Below are 11,207 nucleotides of genomic sequence, written 5' to 3'. Positions count from 1 at the left end.
GTTACAGTGTTTATCAGTGTTTATCAGTGTTACACAGTGTGTATCAGTGTGTATCAGTGTGTTACAGTGTGTATCAGTGTGTTACATAGTGTATCAGTGTGTATCAGTGTGTTACAGAGTGTATCAGTGTTTATCAGTGTGTTACAGTGTGTTCCAGAGTGTATCAGTGTGTACAGTGTGTTACAGTGTGTTACAGTGTGTATCAGTGTGTTACAGTGTGTATCCGTGTGTTACAGTGTGTATCAGTGTGTTACAGTGTGTTACAGTGTTGTTACAGTGTGTTACAGTGTGTTACAGTGTATTACAGTGTGTATCAGTGTGTATCAGTGTGTTACAGTGTGTATCAGTGTGTTACAGTGTGTATCAGTGTGTATCAGTATTTATCAGTGTGAATCAGTGTGTTACAGAGTGTATCAGTGTGTTACAGTGTGTTACAGTGTGTCTCAGTGTGGTACAGTGTGTCTCAGTGTGTTACAGTGTGTATCGGTGTGTTACAGTGTGTATCAGTGTGTATCAGTGTTACACAGTGTGTATCAGTGAGTTACAGTGTGTATCAGTGTGTTACAGAGTGTATCAGTGTGTATCGGTGTGTTACAGAGTGTTACAGAGTGTTACAGTGTGTATCAGTGTGTTACAGTGTGTATCAGTGTGTTACAGTGTGTTACAGTGTGTATCAGTGTGTATCAGTGTGTATCAGGTGTGTCTCAGTGTGTCTTAGTGTGATACAGTGTGTTACAGTGTGTATGTGTGTTACAGAGTGTACCAGTGTGTACCAGTGTGTATCAGTGTGTATCAGTGTATATCAGTGTGTTACAGTGTGTTCCAGTGTGTTTCAGTGTGTATCAGTGTTACACAGTGTGTATCAGTGTGTATCAGTGTGTTACAGTGTGTATCAGTGTGTTACATAGTGTATCAGTGTGTATCAGTGTGTATCAGTGTGTATCGGTGTGTTACAGTGTGTATCAGTGTGTTACAGTGTGTATCAGTGTGTATCAGTGTGTTACAGTGTGTATCAGTGTGTTACAGTGTGTATCAGTGTGTATCAGTGGTGTATTCAGTGTGATACAGTGTGTATCAGTGTGTTACAGAGTGTTACAGAGTGTATCAGTGTGTATCAGTGTGTATCAGTGTGTATCGGTGTGTATTGTGTGTTACAGAGTGTTAACAGTGTGTATCAGTGTGCATCAGTGTGTTACAGTGTGTATCAGTGTGTTACAGTGTGTATCAGTGTTTATCAGTGTGTTACAGTGTGTTACAGTGTGTATCAGTGTGTATCAGTGTGTCGCAGTGTGTCGCCAGTGTGTCGCAGTGTGTCTCAGTGTGGTACAGTGTGTTACAGTGTGTTACAGTGTGTATCAATGTGTCGCAGTGTGTCGCAGTGTGTCTCAGTGTGGTACAGTGTGTTACAGTGTGTATCAGGTGTGTTACAGTGTGTTACAGTGTGTATCAGTGTGTTACAGTGTGTATCAGTGTTACACAGTGTGTATCAGTGAGTTTACAGTGTGTATCAGTGTGTATCAGTGTTACACAGTGTGTATCAGTGAGTTACAGTGTGTATCAGTGTGTTACAGAGTGTATCAGTGTGTATCGGTGTGTTACAGAGTGTTACAGAGTGTTACAGAGCGTTACAGAGTGTTACAGTGTGTATCAATGTGTTTACGGTGTGTATCAGGTGTGTTACAGTGTGTATCTGTGTGGCTCAGTGTGTATCAGTGTGTTACAGTGTGTATCAGTGTGTATCAGTGTGTATCAGTGTGTATCGGTGTGTTACAGAGTGTTACAGTGTGTGTCAGTGTGGCTCAGTGTGTATTAGTGTGTTACAGTGTGTATCAGTGTGTTACAGTGTGTTACAGTGTGTATCAGTGTGTATCAGTGTGTCTCAGTGTGTCTTAGTGTGATACAGTGTGTTACAGTGTGTATGTGTGTTACAGAGTGTACCAGAGTGTAACAGTGTGTATCAGTGTGTATCAGTGTTTATCAGTGTGTATCAGTGTATATCAGTGTGTTACAGTGTGTATCAGAATGTTACAGTGTGTTGCAGAGTGTTACAGAGTGTTACAGTGTGTTACAGTGCGTTACAGTGTGTATCAGTGTTTAATAGTGTGTATCAGTGTAAGTGTATATCAGTGTGTAACAGTGTGTATGTGTGTTACAGTGTGTATCAGTGTGCATCAGTGTGTGTCAGTGTGTATCAGTGTGGCTCAGTGTGTATCAGTGTGTATCGGTGTGTTACAGAGTGTTACAGTGTGTGTCAGTGTGGCTCAGTGTGTATTAGTGTGTTACAGTGTGTATCAGTGTGTTACAGTGTGTATCAGTGTGTCTCAGTGTGTACCAGTGTGTTACAGTGTGTTGCAGTGCGTTGCAGTGCGTTACAGTGTGTATCAGTGTGTATCTGTGTGGCTCAGTGTATATCAGTGTGTTACAGTGTGTTAGTGTGTTACAGTGTGTATCAGTGTGTATCAGTGTGTGTCAGTGTGTGTCAGTGCGTTACAAAGTGTATCAGTGTGTATCAGTGTGTATCAGTGTGTTACAGTGTGTTACAGTGTGTTGCAGTGTGTATCAGTGTGTATCTGTGTGGCTCAGTGTATATCAGTGTGTTACAGTGTGTTAGTGTGTTACAGTGTGTATCAGTGTGTATCAGTGTGTGTCAGTGTGTGTCAGTGCGTTACAAAGTGTATCAGTGTGTATCAGTGTGTACCAGTGTGTTACAGTGTGTTACAGTGTGTTGCAGTGCGTTACAGTGTGTATCAGTGTGTTACAGAGTGTTATAGTGTGTTCCAGAGTGTATCAGTGTGTTGCAGTGTGTATCAGTGTGTTACAGTGTGTATCAGTGTTACACAGTGTGTATCAGTGTGTTACAGTGTATATCAGTGTGTTACAGTGAGTATCAGTGTGTATCAGTGTGTATCAGTGTTTATCAGTGTGTATCAGTGTGTATCAGTGTGTTACAGTGTGTATCAGTGTGCATCAGTGTGCGTCAGTGTATATCAGTGTGGCTCAGTGTGTATCAGTGTGTATCGGTGTGTATCGGTGTGTTGCAGTGTGTTACAGTGTGTATCAGTGTGTTACAGTGTGTTACAGTGTGTTACAGAGTGTTTCAGTGTGTTACAGTGTGGCTCAGTGTGTATTAGTGTGTTGCAGTGTGTATCAGTGTGTTACAGTGTGTTACAGAGTGTTTCAGTGTGTTACAGTGTGTTACAGTGTGTTACAGTGTGTGTCAGTGTGTGTCAGTGTGGCTCAGTGTGTATTAGTGTGTTACAGTGTGTATCAGTGTGTTACAGTGTGTATCAGTGTGTCTCAGTGTGTACCAGTGTGTATCAGTGTGTATCAGTGTGTACCAGTGTGTTGCAGTGTGTTGCAGTGTGTATCAGTGTGTATCTGTGTGGCTCAGTGTATATCAGTGTGTTACAGTGTGTTACAGTGTGTTACAGTGTGTATCAGTGTGTATCAGTGTGTGTCAGTGTGTGTCAGTGCGTTACAAAGTGTATCAGTGTGTATCAGTGTGTGTCAGTGTGTATCAGTGTGTATCAGTGGTGTACCAGTGTGTTGCAGTGTGTTGCAGTGCGTTGCAGTGTGTATCAGTGTGTATCTGTGTGCTCAGTGTATATCAGTGTGTTACAGTGTGTTACAGTGTGTATCAGTGTGTATCAGTGTGTGTCAGTGTGTGTCAGTGCGTTACAAAGTGTATCAGTGTGTATTCAGTGTGTATCAGTGTGTATCAGTGTGTACCAAGTGTGTTGCAGTGTGTTGCAGTGCGTTGCAGTGCGTATCAGTGTGTATCAGTGTTACACAGCGTGTATCAGTGTGTTACAGTGTGTTGCAGTGCGTTGCAGTGCGTTACAGTGTGTATCAGTGTGTATCTGTGTGGCTCAGTGTATATCAGTGTGTTACAGTGTGTTACAGTGTGTATCAGTGTGTATCAGTGTGTGTCAGTGTGTGTCAGTGCGTTACAAAGTGTATCAGTGTGTATCAGTGTGTATCAGTGTGTATCAGTGTGTACCAGTGTGTTACAGTGTGTTACAGTGTGTTGCAGTGTGTATCAGTGTGTTACAGTGTGTATCAGTGTTACACAGTGTGTATCAGTGTGTTACAGTGTATATCAGTGTGTTACAGTGAGTATCAGTGTGTATCAGTGTGTATCAGTGTTTATCAGTGTGTATCAGTGTGTTACAGTGTGTATCAGTGTGCATCAGTGTGTGTCAGTGTATATCAGTGTGGCTCAGTGTGTATCAGTGTGTATCGGTGTGTATCGGTGTGTTGCAGTGTGTTACAGTGTGTATCAGTGTGTTACAGTGTGTTACAGTGTGTTACAGAGTGTTTCAGTGTGTTACAGTGTGGCTCAGTGTGTATTAGTGTGTTGCAGTGTGTATCAGTGTGTTACAGTGTGTTACAGTGTGTGTCAGTGTGTTACAGTGTGTATCAGTGTGTTACAGTGTGTTACAGTGTGTTGCAGTGTGTATCAGTGTGTTACAGTGTGTATCAGTGTGTTACGGTGTGTTACAGTGTGTCACAGTGTGTATCAGTGTGTATCTGTGTGTATCTGTGTGTACCAGTGTGTATCAGTGTGTTACCGTGTGTCACAGTGTGTATCAGTGTGTATCAGTGTGTAGCAGAGTGTTACAGAGTGTTGCAGAGTGTTTCAGTGTGTTACAGTGTGTATCAGTGTGTTACAGTGTGTTACAGTGTGTGTCAGTGTGTATCAGTGTGTATCAGTGTGTTACAGTGTGTATCAGTGTGTTACAGTGTTTATCAGTGTGTTACAGTGTGTTACAGAGTATATCAGTGTGTATCAGCGTGTTACAGTGTGTTACAGTGTGTATCAGTGTGTGTCAGTGTGGCTCAGTGTGTATTAGTGTGTTGCAGTGTGTATCAGTGTGTTACAGTGTGTATCAGTGTGTCTCAGTGTGTACCAGTGTGTTACAGAGTATATCAGTGTGTATCAGCGTGTTACAGTGTGTTACAGTGTGTATCAGTGTGTGTCAGTGTGGCTCAGTGTGTATTAGTGTGTTGCAGTGTGTATCAGTGTGTATCAGTGTGTTACAGTGTGTATCAGCATGTTACAGTGTGTATCAGTGTGTATCAGTGTGTTACAGTGTGTACCAGAGTGTACCAGAGTGTACCAGTGTGTACCAGTGTGTTACAGTGTGTTACAGTGTGTGTCAGTGTGTTACAGTGTGTATCAGTGTGTTACAGTGTGTTACAGTGTGTTGCAGTGTGTATCAGTGTGTTACAGTGTGTGTCAGTGTGTTACAGTGTGTTACAGTGTGTGTCAGTGTGGCTCAGTGTGTTGCAGTGTGTTACAGTGATTATCAGTGTGTATCAGTGTGTTACAGTGTGTCTCAGTGTGTTACAGTGTGTTACAGTGTGTTACAGTGTGTATCAGTGTGTATCAGTGTGTTACAGTGTGTCTCAGTGTGTCTTAGTGTGATACAGTGTGTTACAGAGTGTACCAGAGTGTACCAGAGTGTTACAGTGTGTTGCAGTGCGTTACAGTGTGTATCAGAGTGTTACAGTGTGTGTTTTACGGGGGGGGGGTGTTACGGGGGGGGTGTTACGGGGGCCGTAATGTCGGGGGGGCGTAGTGTCGGGGGGGCGTAGTGTCGGGGGGGGCGTAGTGTCGGGGGGGCGTAGTGTCGGGGGGGCGTAGTGTCGGGGGGCGTAGTGTCGGGGGGGCGTAGTGTCGGGGGGGGCGTAGTGTCGGGGGGGCGTAGTGTCGGGGGGGGCGTAGTGTCGGGGGGCATAGTGTCGGGGGGGCGTAGTGTCGGGGGGGGCGTAGTGTCGGGGGGGCGTAGTATAGTGTTACCGTGTTATAGAGTGTTGCAGTGTTGGTGCAGGGGTTGGATTAGCACTTTGGGCTAAACAGCTGGCGTGTAATGCAGAACAAGGCCAGCAGCGCGGGCTGAGTTCCCGTCCCGGCCCCCCCCCCGAACAGGCGCCGGAATGTGGCGACGAGGGGCTTTTCATTGCAGCCGACGTGTGACAAGAAGCGATTATTATTATTATTACTCTGCTGCAGTGTATTGCAGTGTATCAGTGTGTTACAGCGCGTTTGTAGCCATCTGGGATGGCCTCTTCCACAATACAAAATAGACATTTGCAAAGATCGCAGGGAAAAATGGACCATGTTAAGAAAGCAGGCACAGAGCCTGTCTGCATATTGGAGAAACAGCTCCCAGGCCAGGCCGAAACTGTGGGCCCGTTCGCATATGGATGGCCCATCTCCGGGGGCAAAGGGAGCTACTCAAGTAACCGATCTGGCCCCAGGCCTCGGGCTCTCACAGCGGAGAGACCCGTCCACCAGCTACACCAGACGCAAGTCAGTCCAAGGTCGACGCTCGCTACCGGGCGGACGACCTGAGCTGTTCCCCTCTACCACTTCGACCCCAGCAGCCTCCGGTCCGAACAATGGACACTGTTCCTCTGACTGAGTGGGCACCCGAAGCTAAGTATAGGCTTTAGCGTTAGAGATAGTTTAATCTGCAGAGTTTGTGCATGAGTAGATATTGCTGTGTGTGTAAATAAATAGCATTGACTTTGAACTAACTAACTGGTGTATCGAGTCTGTGATCAGTATTCGGTTTGAACCTTGTGGCGGTATCGAAAGATGCGACTCTAGAGCAAATAATTAGGATTAAGGAAGGCGACCATTTTGACGGGCATATTCCGAGCCAACGAACGAGAGCAACAGGTATCAGTGTGTTACACTGTTAATGTTCGTGTATTAGAGTGTCGCAGAGTGTCACAGTGTGTTACAGAGTGTTACAGAGTGTTACAGAGTGTTACAGAGTGTATCAGTGTGTTGCAGAGTGTTACAGTGTGTTGCAGTGTGTATTACAGTGTGTTACAGAGTGTTGCAGTGTGTATCAGAGTGTTACAGTGTGTTGCAGTGTGTATCAGTGTGTTGCAGTGTGTTGCAGTGTGTATCAGTGTGTTGCAGTGTGTATCAGTGTGTTGCAGAGTGTTGCAGAGTGTTGCAGAGTGTTACAGTGTGTATCAGTGTGTTACCGTGTGTTACAGAGTTATAGTCCACAGTGTGTTGCATAGTGTATCAGTGTGTATCAGTGTGTTGCACTGTGTATCAGTGTGTATCAGTGTGTTACCGTGTGTTACAGAGTTATAGTCCACAGTGTGTTGCAGTGTGTTACAGTGTGTATCAGTGTGTATCTGTGTGTATCTGTGTGTACCAGTGTGTATCAGTGTGTTACCGTGTGTTACAGAGTTATAGTCCACAGTGTGTTGCAGAGTGTATCAGTGTGTATCAGTGTGTAGCAGAGTGTTACAGAGTGTTGCAGAGTGTTGCAGTGTGTATTAGTGTGTTGCAGTGTGTTTCAGTGTGTTTCAGTGTGTATTACAGTGTGTGTTACAGTGTGTTGCAGTGTGTATTACAGTGTGTATTACAGTGTGTATTACAGTGTGTGTTACAGAGTGTTGCAGTGTGTTGCAGTGTGTTACAGAGTGTTGCAGATTGTTACAGAGTTACAGAGTGTTACAGAGTGTTGCAGTGTGTTACAGAGTGTTGCACTGTGTTACAGAGTGTTGCAGTGTGTATCAGAGTGTTACAGTGTGTATCAGAGTGTTACAGTGTGTATCAGATTGTTGCAGTGTGTTGCAGTGTGTATCAGAGTGTTGCAGTGTGTTACAGTGTGTTGCAGTGTGTATCAGTGTGTTGCAGTGTGTGTTCCAGAGTGTTCCAGAGTGTTGCAGTGTGTATCAGAGTGTTGCAGTGTGTTGCAGTGTGTATCAGAGTGTTAAAGAGTGTTCCAGAGTGTTGCAGTGTGTTGCAGTGTGTATCAGAGTTGTCACAGTGTGTTACAGTGTGTATCAGTGTGTTACCGTGTGTTACAGAGTTATAGTCCACAGTGTGTTGCAGAGTGTTGCAGTGTGTATCAGTGTGTGTTACAATGTGTTACAGTGTGTTGCAGTGTGTATCAGTGTGTTACAGTGTGTATCGGTGTGTTACAGTGTGTATCAGTGTGTATTACAGTGTGTGTTACAGAGTGTTACAGAGTGTTGCAGTGTGTATCAGAGTGTTGCAGTGTGTTACAGTGTGTTGCAGTGTGTATCAGTGTGTTGCAGTGTGTATCAGAGTGTTGCAGTGTGTATCAGTGTGTTACAGTGTGTTGAAGTGTGTATCAGTGTGTATCAGTGTGTTGCAGTGTGTATCAGAGTGTTGCAGTGTGTATCAGTGTGTTACAGTGTGTTGCAGTGTGTATCAGTGTGTATCAGTGTGTTGCAGTGTGTATCAGAGTGTTGCAGTGTGTATCAGAGTGTTGCAGTGTGTATCAGAGTGTTGCAGTGTGTATCAGAGTGTTACAGTGTGTATCAGTGTGTTACCGTGTGTTACAGAGTTATAGTCCACTGTGTTGCAGTGTGTTTCAGTGTGTTGCAGAGTGTTGCATCAGAGTGTTACAGTGTGTTACAGTGTGTTGCAGAGTGTTGCAGTGTGTATCAGAGTGTTGCAGAGTGTTACAGTATGTTTGAGTGTGTATCAGTGTGTTACAGTGTGTATCAGTGTGTATCAGTGTGTTACAGTGTGTATCAGTGTGTTACAGTGTGTATCAGTGTGTATCAGTGTGTTACAGTGTGTTACAGTGTGTATCAGTGTGTATCAGTGTGTAACAGTGTGTAACAGTGTGTATCAGTGTGTTACAGTGTGTTACAGTGTGTATCAGTGTGTATCAGTGTGTTACAGTGTGTTACAGTGTGTATCAGTGTGTATCAGTGTGTTACAGTGTGTTACAGTGTGTTACAGTGTGTATCAGTGTGTATCAGTGTGTTACAGTGTGTTACAGTGTGTTACAGTGTGTTACAGTGTGTATCAGTGTGTTACAGTGTGTTACAGTATGTTGCAGTGTGTTGCAGTGTGTATCAGTGTGTTACAGTGTGTATCAGTGTGTTACAGTGTGTTACAGTGTGTATCAGTGTGTTACAGTGTGTTACAGTGTGTATCAGTGTGTACCAGTGTGTACCAGAGTGTCAGTGTGTTACAGTGGGTATCAGTGTGTTACAGTGTGTTACAGTGTGTATCAGTGTGTACCAGTGTGTACCAGAGTGTCAGTGTGTTACAGTGTGTTACAGTGGGTATCAGTGTGTACCAGTGTGTCAGTGTGTTACAGTGTTTTAGAATCACAGTGTGTTACTGTGTTACTCTGTGTTACAGTGTATTAGTGTTTCGGAATCACTGTTTTATAGTGTATTGCAGTGTTAGTGTGTTACAGTGTTAGTGTGACAGAGTGTGACACGTGTTTGTGTTACTGTTTCTGGTGTCTCAGTGTTGTCCCTCCCCCTCCATCACTCCTCACTCACACTCTCACCTATTCACTCTCACGAACACACACACACACTGATTGACACACACACATTCACAAACACTTCCACACACACATATACAAGCTCCCCCAGACTCAGATCTAGTACATACATCTCCCTCCGACAGTGCGGCGCTCCCTCAGTACTGGCACCGGGGGGAGTGTCGGCCTGGATTCTGGAGCTCAAATCCTAGAGTATAGACATCTCCCTCCGACAGTGCGGCGCTCCCTCAGTACTGGCACCGGGGGGAGTGTCGGCCTGGATTATAGCGCTCAAATCCTAGAGTATAGACATCTACCTCCGACAGTGCAGCGCTCCCTCAGTACTGGCACCGGGGGGAGTGTCAGCCTGGATTATGGAGCCCAAATCCTAGAGTACAGACATCTCCCTCCGACAGTGCAGAGCTCCCTCAGAACTGGCACCGGGAGGAGTGTCGGCCTGGATTATGGAGCTCAAATCCTAGAGTATAGACATCTACCCCCGACAGTGCAGCGCTCCCTCAGTACTGCCACCGGCGTGAGTGTCGGCCTGGATTATGGAGCTCAAATCCTAGAGTATAGACATCTCCCTCCGACAGTGCGGCGCTCCCTCAGTACTGGCACCGGGGGGAGTGTCGGCCTGGATTATAGCGCTCAAATCCTAGAGTATATACATCTCCCTCCGACAGTGCAGCACTCCCTCAGTACTGGCACCGGGGGGAGTGTTGGCCTGGATTATGGAGCTCAAATCCTAGAGTATAGACATTTCCCTCCGACAGTGCGGCGCTCCCTCAGTACTGGCACCGGGGGGAGTGTGGGCCTGGATTATAGAGCTCAAATCCTAGAGTATAGACATCTACCTCCGACAGTGCGGGGCTCCCTCAGTACTGGCACGGGGGGGAGTGTGGGCCTGGATTATGGAGCTCAAATCCTAGAGTATAGACATCTACCTCCGACAGTGCAGCGCTCCCTCAGTACTGACACCGGGGGGAGTGTCGGCCTGGATTATAGCGCTCAAATCCTAGAGTATATACATCTCCCACCGACAGTGCAGCGCTCCCACAGTACTGGCAGCGGGGGGAGTGTCGGCTTGGATTATAGCGCTCAAATCCTAGAGTATATACATCTCCCTCCGACAGTGCAGCGCTCCCTGAGTACTGACACCGGGGGGAGTGTCGGCCTGGATTATAGCGCACAAATCCTAGAGTATAGACATCTACCTCCGACAGTGCAGCGCTCCCTCAGTACTGGCAGCGGGGGGAGTGTCGGCTTGGATTATAGCGCTCAAATCCTAGAGTATATACATCTCCCTCCGACAGTGCAGCGCTCCCTGAGTACTGACACCGGGGGGAGTGTCGGCCTGGATTATAGCGCTCAAATCCTAGAGTATATACATCTCCCTCCGACAGTGCAGCGCTCCCTGAGTACTGACACCGGGGGGAGTGTCGGCCTGGATTATAGCGCTCAAATCCTAGAGTATAGACATCTCCCTCCGACAGTGCGGCGCTCCCTCAGTACTGGCACCGGGGGGAGTGTGGGCCTGGATTATAGCGCTCAAATCCTAGAGTATAGACATCTACCTCCGACAGTGCAGCGCTCCCACAGTACTGGCACCGGGGGGAGTGTGGGCCTGGATTATGGAGCTCAAATCCTAGAGTATAGACATCTCCCTCCGACAGTGCAGCACTCCCTCAGTACTGACCGGTACCGGGAGGAGTGTCGGCCTGGATTATAGCACTCAAATCCTAGAGTATAGACATCTACCCCCGACAGTGCATCGCTCCCTCAGTACTGGCACCGGGGGGAATGTCGGCCTGGATTATGGAGCTCAAATCCTAGAGTGTATACATCTCCCTCCGACAGTGCAGCGCTCCCTCAGTACTGGCACCGGGGGGAGTGTCGGCCTGGATTATGGAGCTC

Source organism: Scyliorhinus torazame, unplaced genomic scaffold, assembly GCF_047496885.1.
Source record: "Scyliorhinus torazame isolate Kashiwa2021f unplaced genomic scaffold, sScyTor2.1 scaffold_1051, whole genome shotgun sequence".
NCBI lineage: Eukaryota > Metazoa > Chordata > Chondrichthyes > Carcharhiniformes > Scyliorhinidae > Scyliorhinus > Scyliorhinus torazame.
This window is presented reverse-complemented; position numbering follows the sequence as displayed.